The sequence below is a fragment of the Myotis nattereri genome, assembly GCF_964212035.1.
Source record: "Myotis nattereri genome assembly, chromosome: 12".
NCBI lineage: Eukaryota > Metazoa > Chordata > Mammalia > Chiroptera > Vespertilionidae > Myotis > Myotis nattereri.
Window position 1 is genome coordinate 5694101 of NC_138087.1, and position 14294 is coordinate 5708394.

A 14294-nucleotide genomic window follows, 5' to 3' on the forward strand; every position below is an offset into this window, starting at 1 on the left:
CTCTGGAACAAAAGTGCTTTATTCTTCCAGAAACCAGACTGAGCGGGTGTGCTTAACCCGAGGACCCCTCCCTGTTCTCCGAGGCCGGCCTCCCCTGCACTGCTCCAGGGAGAACGGAACCACTTCCGTTCCTGTCACTGAGCCAGACTGTGACAGTGCATGTGTGTGCTGTGTGCAGGTGTGCAGTGTGTGCATGTGCATGTTGTGTGTGCTGTGTGTACCTGCTATGTGTGCATGTGCTGTGTGTGTGCATGTGCATGCTATGTATGCCTGTATGTACCTGCTATGTGTGCAATGTGCATGTTGTGTGTGCTGTATGTACCTGCTATGTGTGCATGTCCATGTTGTGTGTGCTGTATGTACCTGCTATGAGTGCATGTCCATGTTGTGTGTGCTGTATGTACCTGCTATGTGTGCATGTGCACGCTGTGTGTGCTGTATGTACCTGCTGCGTGTGCAGTGTGTATGCATGTGTGTGTGCTGTATGTACCTGCTATGTGTGCATGTGCATGCTGCGTGTGCTGTATGTACCTGCTATGTGTGCTGTATGTACCTGCTATGTGTGCATGTGCATGTTGTGTGTGCTGTATGTACCTGCTATGTGTGCATGTGCATGCTGCGTGTGCTGTATGTACCTGCTATGTGTGCTGTATGTACCTGCTATGTGTGCATGTCCATGCTATGTGTGCTGTATGTACCTGCTATGTGTGCATGTGCATGCTGCGTGTGCTGTATGTACCTGCTATGTGTGCTGTATGTACCTGCTATGTGTGCATGTGCATGCTGTGTGTGCTGTATGTACCTGATATGTGTGCATGTGCATGCTGTGTGTGCTGTATGTACCTGCTGCGTGTGCTATGTGTGTGCATGTGTGTGTGAGGCTGCTGTGTTGAATGGGAGATTGTCACTATGCTGAGGATGAAAGGGTCAGGCCAGAGGCTGTGGACAAGATACGGGGTCTCTTGGTGCTGCCGTCACGTCCCACGGTCAGGTCCCCTTAAGGAAATGGGTGCTCAGGAGTCAGCGTGGACAAGTGCACTCACAGCGGTTAGGAAGGTAGGAGGAGGAGCGTGCTTTTCTCTCGAGTCCCCAGGACGCACCGGCTGTGGCTCAGGTGTAGCGTGGCCTCTGGACCTGCCTCACACGCGTGCTGGACGACCAATGCCTGTCCACTCGGCCCCACACAGAGCCAGCACTGGCCGCCTGTGGCTTCTGCCCTCCATGTATGGCGAGTGTGACTGAGGACTGAATTTTCAATCTTATGTCATTAAGTACTTGAGTATGAATGGCCATGTGAGGCCGTGGGGGCGCACAGGACAGCGTGGCAACAGATTCTTGGCCGGGAAGCTGGGAAAGGCCTGCCTTCACCTGGGCCAGTGTCGGAGGTGGAGGAGCACAGAGTGCTCCTTAAGACCAAGGCGTGGGCTGTGGGGGGGTGGGGGGTCTAATAGATCAAATCACCACGGGGAGGCTGTGTGGCCCTCCCAACACCGCTCCTACTTAGGCCGGATGTGGTGACTCCGGGCCTTATTTTTATTAAGGAGAGACGCATTTACCCCAAACGCCTCAGCTTTGTATCGTAGCTCATATGGATCCACTGGGACCTGAGGAGGGAGTGTGAGGGTGCCAACGCGTGCAGAGAAGGCGCGCTGGGAGCAGAGCACACACATTTCTACAACAGGGGCTCCAGCTGGACGTTTTTAAAGTGCATGACCTGTGCCCCCAAAAGTCACCGTGTCCTAGCGCTTCAGGTGCCGTGAGCCCTGGGGAGGGGTGTCCCTGCGCGCTGGGGACAGCTGCCAAGGAAACTCCCAGGGGTCCTGGCAGGGTCCCCAGGACATGGTCAGGGAACAGACTTGCAGCACAGTCCAGAGCCACGCTGCCTCTGGGCCCTCCCACTCTGTCTTCTACAATCGCTTTCTCCCGCATGCCTGCTTTTTCAGCCCCAGGTTAGCAGAGGCTGTTCAGTTCCTGATCGCTGGGAGCCAACCTGCCAGGAGCCGACCTGCCAGGAGCCAACCTGCCGGGAGCCGACCTGCCGGGAGCCGACCTGGAGCATCTGGCCCCTGATCCTTGGCAGCCGCTCTGCTCCGCGTCTGCTCAGCCCGTCTCTAGCCGCCCGCCGCACGCCTGGGCACATCGCTTTGCAGGTGCGGTCCCAGAGCCTGAGCCCTTCCAGCAAATGGTGGAATCCACCGCACGTGCCTGGTTTGCTCCGGCCAACCACGCTGCCCCCAGCGAGGGGCTTCAGAGCCACTTCCCTGAACTGGACGTTTCTAGTTCAAGCCCCCACTCCTAAAAGTTTTATTACAAAGTCTAACACAGACACACGGATGAGCCCTGGCTACAAGGTGTTCCCGCGTGTGTGTGTGTGTGTGTGTGTGTGTGTGTGTGTGTGTATCAGGGCCAGGGAGGACACAGCTACAGAGCATCCCGAAACGGCCCGCAGCTCCCCATCTGCTGCACCCTGAGGCGCAGAAGCCAAGCCACGTACACCGAGAAACCATGTCCTCATGAGAAAGAATCCACATGAAACAGCTGGACAGCGAATTGTCCGGCAGAAAAGCACAGAGGAAAAATGCTGAGCACTGTTATTCAAGAGGGAAATATTCAAATTACCTTGTGCAGAAAATGCCACAAACGCACGCACTCTCTCCGAGGACCCTTTCCCACTCACTCATCCCTACAGGCCGCGAGCACGTGCTGAGGATACGGGCCTCTCTCACCCCCGCAGGCCTCCTGGCCTCCTGACTACGAGCTCCCACAGAGCCCACACATAGTCCTTCTCTGTCTTCTCCCGGTCTCTCTCTCTACCTCTCTCTCTCTCTCTCACACACACACACACACACACACCTGTATAGGCAGGCCTGCATCTGTACACAGCAAATAACAACTCACTGCCACTTACCTCATTAAGGCCATGTATGTGTTTTTAAAAATATATCACATCTTTCCCTTTAAGTGAGTATCAGTTGGACATATTCATAATTTGTGGGGAAGTATGGGACTTGGTTGGAAGGTCTGTAAAGAGGATTCTCCAAAAGGTTGGGGGCCTCTGGGGGGACCTTGCTGAAGGTAGAACCCCCTATATTGACTTTTCCAAACAAGTCCGATCCCCTGGGTATTTTGCTAAAATCTCTATGTTTAGTTTTTAAAGACCTGACCTTGTAGAAGCATGTGCTTTCTCAAGGATACTTACCCTGCTGATTGTAACTAGAGGTTAATTTTAGTTCAAGCTGTTGTTATAATAAAAGCCTAAGGAGGTGGGCAATCAAGGCTGCTTTGTTCCTAAAGCGAAGCAGCCCCTTAGCCTTCTCTTTCACAGAAACGTGTGTCAGAGTAATCTGTTCATCCGTCACTCAGGGTCTGCTGGTCAGCCCCAGCAATAATTTGGTTCACAAAGACTCCACACTTGTGCAAAGCCCACAGGGGTTCCAGGCACAGGCATACCATGGCTGATTCACAGTCCTTCACAGCATGCAGCCCTTTCCCCTTCCTTTTCTTTTATTGCTCTTACAAAATAAAATGTTGCAATGAATTACTGTATGCATATACTTCTCCACCTTTGTCAATTTATGTGTGAAATAAGTTCCTAACAATGAGGTTGTTCAGCCAAAGCACATGTGTGTCTAAAAGGGGGAACTGGGCACATCGTAATGGTGTCAACAATAAACAAATAAATAAGCAAGTTTCAGAAGCTCCCACCCAACAGCTGTGCCAGTGCCCTTGGCTGCGCCACCCTCTGCCCACATCTTGCCACAGAGCAAACCACGCCGCTGCGGGAGCAGGGCATTCATGCACCAGGTCCCTGCCTGTCTAGCTGCTTGCTAGTTCTTGACTGACTTTCCTGTTGGACTGTGCTTATTCTCCTACGTGATTTGGAAGACCTCACTGCATATTTTATCCTATCGATACTTTGACCACAGGCATTAAAAATAAGTTTACCTTATACTTTCCCCATTTATTTATATCTATTTTTTATTCCCCTGAGAACTTGCTTAAAATTTTATAAATCATGCCCATCAATCTTTCTTCTATCACGGTTTCATATTTTCTGTCCCATTTACAAAGGCCTTCTTCTCTCCACAATTATTTAAAAACTCACCTAAGTTTTCTTATAGAGCTTTTATGATTTCACTGTTATATTTTTATTCATTGTTCAACCTGGAGTTTATCTATCTTACCTAATAATAGACAAACATGTAAATTGACAGTCCTTCCATTATGTGCACCAGCCAATCAGGAGAGTATGCAAATTAACCCAACAAAGATGGCGGTTAATTTGCATACGTAGGCGTGCAGCAGCAGAGTGGGAGTGGTGAAGACTGAAGGCTCTGGCCGGAGCGAAGGCCTGGGTCCTGGGTGCTGGAGGAAAACTGGTGCCGGCAGCCAGGGGAAGGGAAGGCCTATTACACGAACCTCTTCGTGCAATGGGCCTCTAGTATATATATAAAAGCCTAAGCGACTGTTATGACCGGTTGACTGGAACGACTGGTCGCTATGACATGCACTGACCTCCAGGGGGCAGATGCTCAATGCAGGAGCTGCCCTCTGGTGGTCAGTGTGCTCCCGCAGCGTGAGTGTCGCTGTGGGAGCCGGGGTCATGGCTGGCGAGCACAGCTGTGGCGGTGGCAGGCAGTGGTAGCGGCGGGCGGCGGGCGGTAGGCAGCGGTGGCCAGTGCAGCGGGGAGCAGAAGCTGTGGGGCGCCCGGCCCTGGCTCGGGTTCCTCCCCAGCCTCCTGCCTCTTCGGCACTGCTACATCCCTCAGGGGATGTCAGACTGCCAGTTTCGGCCTGATCCCTGAAGGCCCGGCAGTCCAACATCCCCCGATGGGTCCCAGATTGGGAGAGGGTGCAGGCTAGGCTGAGGGATCCCACCCGTGTAAGAATCCATGCACCAGGCCCTAGTTTTGGTATAAAGAACAAAGCTTTATGTTCTTCCAAATTATTAGCCAGTTTTCCCAAGACCTTTAATTAACAATAACCTCTTCTCCCCCTGACGGCAGGGAAGTGCCATCCTTGCCTTGTAATAACTTTCCATGTGTAATCTGGGTTTGTCAGTCCACTTAACATTGTAGCTTTGCCTTAAGATCCTGTAGAATTTGCCATTCCTTATCACCCCTAGTTTTATTTTTTCTCTGGGTCTTCTCGTAAGTTCCTTTAAATTTTTTCATCAATCTAAGGTGGAAAATTGTGTCTTAGGCATAACCACTTGCTCAGTGTGGTGTTTACGTCCTGCCAAGGCACAGAGGGAGGCCAGGCCCCGCCTAACCCCCTGCAGGGGCTGATCCCATTCCCCAAGTCCTATGTTGGATCCTAATTCCCTTCCTCTGAACGGGACTCTGGAAACAGGGCTTCCACAGAGGCTAGTAAGTTAAAATGAAGTCTTTAGGGTGGGCCCTGTCCATATGCCTGTCCGCATAGAAAGGGGACACTAGGGCGAGACACACCCGGGAAGATGATGGGGATGCAGAAGCAGGCTCAGTCCACAGGCCTCTGACACCTGGGTCTCAGACTCCAGCCCCCCAGCCGGAGACTCGATGCTGAAATTCCACCTGTGTCACAATATTCCCACAGTGGCTGGAGAGGCATGTGAAATGGCCCCTTTCTCCTGCTCCCTTCCCACCCCTAAGGACTCTTTGTACTTCCCCTCCTGGCCCTGTGACAGGGGCATGTGCAGGCCATCTTCCTGCTGGGGAAGCAGACACGAAGGCTGCTGTGCTCTCTGCCCGCTGTGCTCTCTGCCAGGGCTGTGCCCACTCACAGCCTAGAGCTGTGCTGGGGGGCAGGGGTGGGGTGCTTCGCTCACTGTACCCACTGCTGGGGGCTGTGCTGGGGGGGCGGGGGTGTCTGTACTCACTGCCCAGGCTGCGCTCACTGTGAGGGGGACTGCCACCCTTCACCAGCTGCCCGCAGGGCTCTGCTCACGCTGGATGGCCAGTGGGAAGTCGGCTGAAGCTGAGGGAAGAGATGCTGTCACATCTCTCATTGATTTGGGGTTTTTTGGTCCAAGTCATATTGAATTTGCTTAATGTTTCAACACAAAACTATAAAGATAAATTACATAGTTTCCAGAACTACAGGTGACGTGTGAAACTGACGTGTCCGCCGGAGCTGAGCCCATGGCCTTGCGCTGCCTCTCAGCTCCCAGTCCACTCACGTGGCTCCACTCCTCAGCGCGAAGCCCGGGGCAGACCCTTGCTTTCACTCTCTGCTAGAGCAGTGGGCATGGATCTGGTTCTGAATTAGAAACACCTCGGGCTGGGGCCTGGAGGAGCAGCAACATTCAGAGTCTTCCCAGCAGGTTGGCTTAGGCGGCTCCTAGCTGGGCACCGCCAGCATCCCAGCATCCTCACCCAGGCCGCGAAGGAATGAGGTGTGCATTGCGAGCTCCTGAAAATCAGAATGGACCTGGCAAGGCCGCCCTCCCTGCAGACACACTTTCTGCCGGAGCCCAGCTCCCAGGCAACAGAGAAGCCCAATCCTGGGACCCTCCCCGCTCCAGCGAGCTCCTCTCCCTCCTCCCCGCTGTCACTTCCTTCACACAGGGCGACCATCAGCTGATTGGTGTTGCTAAAAAAACAAAAAAGGAAGTGGTGGACTTCCCCTGCAAGCATGTGCAGCAGCTCTAAACGCAGAGAAAGAAGAGAACTAGCACTGAGGACATGACACAGTGTAAGTCCACGCCTGTTCTGGGAGCAGAGCAGCGCGTGGAAACCAGCACGGGCCTGACAGACACAGAGCAACGTGGGCCCCAACGCAGAGGGCGACCCCGCCCAGCTGCTGCAGGACAGCGGAGGGCTGGAGAAACCTTGGACATGACCGAGCCCTGGGGAGCCGAGGGGAAGCCAAGCCCTCTTCAAACCCTCCGCTGTGGCACCCGAGCAGCAGCAGAAGGCCCTCTCCAAGAAAGGCCTGCGTGTGCAGAGGCGCATGGCCAGCTGCAAAGAGCAGGGAGCCCCAGTCCCCACACACGCTGGTCAGGGGCTCACATTCCCTGTGCACAGGTCACCTGCCTCCTCTCTTGTGCGGCACCGGCTAAGAGAGGGCCACACAACAGACGCAGCCTTAGAAGACTGACTCCCAGTTAAAATAAAGGCCAGCCCTCTGGTGGAGCAAAATACCAAGCAGACCACGGAAGCAAACCCTGTGCGGGAGGGTACGATGAGCAGGGGGTCGGGGCAGAGATCAGGAAGCAGCAAGAGAATGTCCACACTGGCACCAGCAATAACAAGCAAGAGCCCAATGTGTCAGCAACAAATAAAGAACGAAACACACTCCCCGGAAATTAACCACCTGCTCGCTACAATGTAAGACAGGAGGTGGACTACAGGTCCTTCCTGACCCACAGGTCAGCCCCGCGGCTCCATGAAACATGCAGAGGGCAGCGCGGGGACGAGGGCCGGCCTCGGGACTCTGCTGGTGCTGCCAGTCAGGGGGAGCCTCGCGTCCCCCAGTGGCAGGCGCTCTCCCCTTGGCCGAGTAAGCCCACAGTCATTGAGAGCCAGGGCTCCCCATCCCTAGCAGTAGCTGTTGATGAAAAAAAGAAAGGTGCAGAATGATACTGGTATTAAGAAGACACACACACACAAGGTTGTGTCTCCTGAAGATACACACATACACACACAGGACAACCAAGTGGAGAAAATCCCTCCCGTTGCCCCCAGGGGTGCAGGTGCCTGTCACCTCTGAAATCCTCACTAATGGACTGGTGCATCCATTACACAACTGAACACTTTTCAGAAAGAAAACGATGGAGAGTTCTCTCACCGTGGAGGTCAGAGAAAACTGTTTTAGAAACGGAACTCCCTCACCGCCCACCTGTCTGGGAGTGCTATCATTAGCTCCGCCCAGGACGGCAGGGGCCGGCTCCCAGGGCCACCCACCAGGAGGGGCTGCAGCAGAGGCGTCAGCTCTCACCCGCTGGTGCCAGGTACCTGTGCCCACGCGGCCTCCATCCTGCATCACAGTCACACCCACAGTGATCGTCCCGTCAACGAAGACTAAGAGTAGCTTTAAAACACAGTGTGGGACTGGAGCCCAGTGGGGACTCAGAAACTCTCAGCCACTGTTGGTACAGATATGATGAGGCTAATTCCAGCAGGTCATGAACACAGCAGTTTCATCAGAGGCTGATGGAACCTTTCGGCTCAGCAGGGCTGAAGATATATATTATTGCCTCCTGGAATAGCTGAAAGCATTTCCCCAAACCTGAAAATCTACGTTATTACCTGCAGCTGGCCAAACAGCTGAACAACTGTAGGCATTTCCCCAAACCTAAAGATTTGCATCTATTATTGCCTGCTGCCTGATAGCAGTGCAGCTCCCCCACACCTGGCCACGCCTGCTGTGTACCAAACCTCAACCTTTGAAATGTGTATCTGCTTTGCCTTAGGGCAATTTGTGTTAATGAAGAGCCAAGGGTCCAGAGACTCAGAGAACTTGGTTGCTGTAGCTAAGTCTCCTCTGGCTCCCCCTGTATTACAAATTTATATTTCTAGTCTCTTTATTACTTAAACGCAGCCCTTCTCCAGATTCCCGAACCCTTCTAGATGCTGGATAACACCCCGGCACAAATATTCAGGAACTGGGACTGAGGCATTAGAGCCATCCGATGATTAAGATACAATGCACCCTGGACTCTGCCTCCGCCCCAGCAAGGGCTGAGACTCTTGGAAAGGGGAGCAGAAGGCCACCGTCTTCCGAGAGCGGACCCCAGGAGTTCTGGTCCCCAAGCTGCTCCCAGAACCAGCGCGCCCACTCCACAGAGGTGTGCGAGGACAGGACACGGCCCGTGCACGTCACGCACATGGCGCTGAGGACCTGCCGCATGATCTGTGCTTACCTGCTCGGCCAAGGTGCTCCCAGCACTCCGCCTACTGGAGCAAGGGCTGCTCCCCCAGAGCGCCACCCACCACTGCACGGCACTGCTCGCTGCCTTCACCCCTCGCCCGCTCACCCACTCACTGCTCTGGGACCAGCCTCAGCCAGCTGTCCGGGGAAAGCCCGGACTCGCCACTCCCCGGAAAGTACAAAGTCCCACAGTCAGATGATAAAACATCAGTGTCGGACAAATACAGAGGTGACATTGAGGCTGATTTTAAATGGAGACGCCAATGGCTAAAATGGAGTTAAAAATCATCTTTCACTATTATGAGTCAAGTCATGTTCTGATGGAAGAAATAGAAAAGTTCTACGCTACAAATAAATAAATAACCACAGAAATCCTAAGGGTGGGAGGTGTTCCCATCAATGACAAGGGCTCACAGCAGGGAAAGTGCATCTCAGTGCAGTGGGAGGCGGGTTAAGACACCACAGGTCAAGCAGAGGCTCTAAGTAATTGGCAGGAAATGCTTTCAGACAGCCAGTCCCACACTCACACCAACCGGCGCTTCGTTATTAGTGTGTGTGCAGCGAGACTGAAGAGAAACTATCCGACTGGAGCAAGAAGACGGGGGCGGGGGGGGGGGTCCAGAAAAGCAGAGAGAAAAGTGGAACTGATAGGCTGTTTGGTCTGACTCAGTGGGAAGCTGTGTCAAGAGTTTGAGCTCAGTCTCAGAGTATCGGGGAGACTCATGTAACCGGCACAGGACCCCCTGGGAACACAGCACACAAGCATTTACCCAGGAAAGTCACAAGGAGACCAGGAAAATGGGACTACATTACACCCCATGGTTCAGCGGAGAACGTCAGCACGTGAAGTGCACCCCGATGGCACACAGCCCGTTCTCGAGTGCTCCTCCCGGCGGCGGCCAGCCGAGGACGGCCGCAGCCCGTTTCCCAGAAGGAAGTCGGCAGACATTGTCCAAAACTGATACAGCCAAACATAAGCAAATAAGCACAGGATACGCAAATGAGGAGAATTCTAGAAGAAAGAGCAATAAAAATTTAAAAGATTGCTTTTGGGGAGCAGTACTACAGAATGAGAAAGTATTGTTATTAATTAAAATTAAGTAAAAAACAAATTAACTCTGGTCGTACTAAAACATTTCCATGACAGCTCAACAGAAACGGGCAGGTTTAATAAGTTAAATTATTATACTGGGCAGAACAGAATGAAGATTTATCAATTAAGACAAAGTGAGAAAGTAGAAGTCACGCGTTGGACATCCAAATGCTCTTTGTAGCTACAGAGTGTCACCCCACAATCCAACGCTTCAGGCCTTTGCTGAACCTCCTGCCTCAGGCCTCTTCCATCCTCCACACCCTGCAGCCAGGCCTGGGTCTCACCCTGACCGCAGCCCATGCTCCCTGTGGCTGCTGCCTGCTCCTGCTGGCAGGTCTCCAACACGCAGCATGCCCGTCTGGAAGGCCAGCACCCCACATCCCTGCTCCCTCCAGTCCTCCAGCACAGCAGGGAGGGGTCCTGCCACCAGCTTCAGGAGCAAGGACTCCGTCTCAGAGCCTGGTACCCCAGGACAGAGGATGCTGCTCCCCACACCCTGCCCATCTTAATCAGGACACCCTCCTTTGCCATGGAGGCATCACCAATATTCTAAATCCTTGCTACCTTCCTCTTCTCATCACCCACCTTTGGCAGCTTCCAAAAATAAATGCACGGTTTCTCCAAGAAATGAAAGAATCAAAAGAGAGTCATTTTTTATTTGTTTAATCTACTACTATATAAACTGAATGTTCTTCCTGCTGGTATGTATTACCTTGGCTAAATTTGATTATACTTAAGATTCCAATTCAACTATCTTTCAAGTTTCATAAGCAAACAGTACATAATTAATTATTAAGGGTAAAAAATTCAAAGTGATACAAGATAACTTTGTCAGACAAAGTTATAACCTAACAGAAAATTTCCCTGATAATAGAGTATCAAAATGAATAAAATTTTCCTTTAAAATTTAATCAGCCTACTTTATTTTTTCAACCTTCTCACAATTCCGCAGTTAAAAAAATAAAAACTCTTTTCCAAGTGAAAAGAAACCAACTCGTTCAAATCAAAGTAGAACAGTGGTTCTCAACCTTCCTAATGCCACGACCCTTTAATACAGTTCCTCATGTTGTGGTGACCCCCAACCATAAAATTATTTTCATTGCTACTTCATCACTGTAATTTTGCTACTGTTATGAATCGTAATGTAAATATCTGATATGCATGATGTATTTTCATTGTTACAAACTGAACATAATTAAAGCATAGTGATTAGTCACAAAAACAATATATAATTATATATGTGTTTTCCGATGGTCTTAGGCGAGCCCTGTGAAAGGGTCGTTCGACCTCCAAAGGGGTCGCGACCCACAGGTTGGCGACCCACAGGTTGAGAACCGCTGAAGTAGAAAGATAAGATGCTAGGACACATCAGGCGATTTCATTCCACCCTCTCCTTAAAAGACTGCCTTTTGATTGCAATTGCTTTTTATGAAAGAGAAAGTTAAGGATGTAGACATTTAAGAAAAATTCTCCCCAAAGGCCTAAATTCCTAATTTTTCCTCCACTCATTTATAGCTAAATTCCAAAAGTGGAAGAAAATGTTAAAACTTGCACAGGCGGGAGAAGAGGCGAGTTAGGGTGTAGTTAGGAAAAGTCTACGACAGTTAAAGTTAAAAAAGCAAAAAGTAGCCCTGATTGTGAAAAGCGCCTCCCATCCCTTGGGCACCGATGGCGGGTGGAGCCGGGGGCTGACAGAGCCCAGGGCCCGTGTCCCCGGTCCGGTGCCAGGGCTGGAGAGCCAGCTGCACATGGACAGGAGGCAGCTCTGCTCCCGGGGCCACTGCCTCCGGAGGATGACCACGCCCCTGCCCGGAGCTGTGCTTTTGCTCTGCAATCCTAGACCGGCAGGAGAGCTGCTGCTTCAACGTGTATCAGTAAGGATGCACCTCCCATTCTCACTTGCAGGCTCCTATGCTAATGGTTATCATTGAAAGTTCAGTGAAGTCCTGATATTTCAGAATCTGCAGAGGGGAAATTGCCTGTCTAATTACTGGAAAGGGCGAGGATTGGGCAATAGAAAAGCAATTTGTTTCCCAAAACACAGTAGCTTGATGGAGTCAGTTCTTTAGCTCAACTCCAAAAAGCTCTAAATAAGGAGGTTTCTTAGTAATTTTGGGGACCTTCATTTAGTGGCAACGCCTGCCCTAACCCGACACAGCTATTTATAGTTGTTATTTATGCCACCTGATGAGAGAATTCACAGTGCAGGTGCAGAGACGGTGTGGGGTCCCAGGCCGCTGTGCTGGGGCAAGGTGTCAGCATGCATGCACCTTTCTAAATTCTCACAGGCGTTCTCAGCGCTGACACTCACATTCTAAATTTGAATTCTAAATTCTGAAAAGTCCTGAGTTAAAAACTTATCTGAGCACAAGGGTCTTGAATAATGATTATGGACATGCAATGTGCTGCATAAGTGATGTCCTACTAAGAAATCTTTGGTTTAAAAACAGAGAGAGTAGACCTGCACTTACAATATTAAATATGAGCCTAAGGAAGGCTAAGGTGGTATTTCTGAAATGCAAACCTAGCAATGAAATGATCTGTCAATTTCATCCCTCGGGAAAGGCAAAGACCTAAAATACACACCTAATTTTTACCTTAGCTTAAACATTAAAACATTCTAGTTAAACTATATAATCCTATATATCTGAGCACTACAGAGTAACAAATCAATTTCTATTTACTGCAAAATTTCTCTAAACATAAAAAGTATGATGTAGAAACAAAATGATTTGATAAAATAATTTTAACTGACCAGATTCCTCACCTTTAGCTCAAATACAAATATATCCATGCACTTGGGGGGAGGGTGTGAAGGGACCATTAATGAATTTAATTGCATTTAATTGAAATGCTTCCAGCATGATACTGATGAATTTGTTCTGACTAAAACCAAGAAATCAGTTAGTATAGTCGATTCCATTGCTTCCAGAAATTCTCCGTCGTTGCATGATTAGCTTTTCATTATGAAGATTCAAATGTCAGACTTCTTAACTACAAGCTGAACCGCTCTGCCGCTTTAAGAAACACGCAATCCGCCAGCCAACAGTTTAACTCGGGCTCAATGAAATCTATGCGAGTCAAGCAAACTCATTAAAACAATCCGCAACACCGTTCCCAACGTGGGAAGATTCAAACTCTATGTCTCCAATGACTGTCTTTCTAGTTTTTGAACATCCAAACAAACAAACATGGATCGCCTTTGAATAGTTATTCAGTTCAGTTTCTAAAAAATTAGCTCAAATGTACGTTTTACTACATAAAACTTGCATGCTCTCCAAGCACTCACTGGCAAATAAGTTGCTTTACCATGAAAACGCGTGGGGAAGGGGGAACCGCTCTAAAGGAGCAGGTCGGGAGGGCTCCTGCGCTCCGCCCTGCGCCCCCCGCGGTGGGACCGGCCCGGCCCGGGAGTAACTGAAATGAAGGTGAGCGCCAGGGAATGTGCCAGGCTGTCAGGTCAGTGGCGGAAGGAAAACGTGCCCGCGGACCCTGCTCGCGCTCCCAGGACCCGCTGCCTCCGCACCGTCTCCGCTGCGACCCTGGGTCCCCAGTTCCCCGCAAAGTCCCTGGGCCCAGGCCCCGCTCCCGTGGGAGCCGCACCCCGGAGGCTCCAGGATCAGGACGAAAGGCTGCGTCCCCTGCTTCTATCTCATCAATGTCCCGTTGTCCCAGGGCCGAGGGCTCCAAGCGTCCCTGGCACAGCGCCGGGCACCCCGAAACCGGCCGAGTGGGCCCGCGACTGCCCCCCAACCCGCGCTCGCCGCCTTCCCCGTCCCTAGGCGTCGGGCCCCGCGCCCCGCAGGCAGGCAGGGAGCGCGCCTCCTACCTGTGCAGCGGGCCTTGCGGCGCGGGGTCCGGCGGGTGGCGGGCGCGGGCGGTGGGTCCTTGGGGCTGTCCCGGAGCAGCGCGGGCCGAGAGGTCCTCCTCGCTCCTCCCGCCGCCGAGTCGCCTCAGCCGCCCAGAGAGCAGCGCTTCCTCATTTTGGGCAACTTCCTTAACGAGCCCGGGCAGGCCCCGCACTTCCTCCCGGCCGCGCCCCAGCGCCCAGGCGCCCCCTGCGCTCAATGTCCCCCGTGCGCTCCCTGCGCCCAATGCGCCCCCCTGCGCCCAGTGCACCCCTGTGCCTAATGCCCCCGGGTGCCCCCTGCGCCCAAGACGCCCGGAGAGCTCAGGGCGGGCGGCTGCAGCCTGAGCATGCGAGGATCCTAGGAAAGGTTGGCCTCAGAGGCCAGAGGTCAGAGGGAAGGAGGAGAGAAGCCCGCCAGTGCGCCACCTGCCTCCCTGGCACAGGCAGGGGCCTTTTACACAAAGAGGGCCACTGCCAACAACAGAAACCTCTGCCCCT

General features: G+C 52.1%; 1 protein-coding gene across 1 annotated transcript in view; it reads right to left on the reverse strand.

Moving 5' to 3' along the window:
• The window catches only part of SYK (spleen associated tyrosine kinase), an 84436-nt gene extending 70546 nt beyond the window's left edge, over positions 1–13890 (reverse strand). Inside the window, exon 1 of the mRNA XM_081103986.1 lies at positions 13776–13890. The gene's annotated coding sequence lies outside the window, so the exon portion shown is untranslated. The remainder of the gene's footprint in view (positions 1–13775) is intronic.
• Positions 13891–14294: the final 404 nt, after the last annotated feature.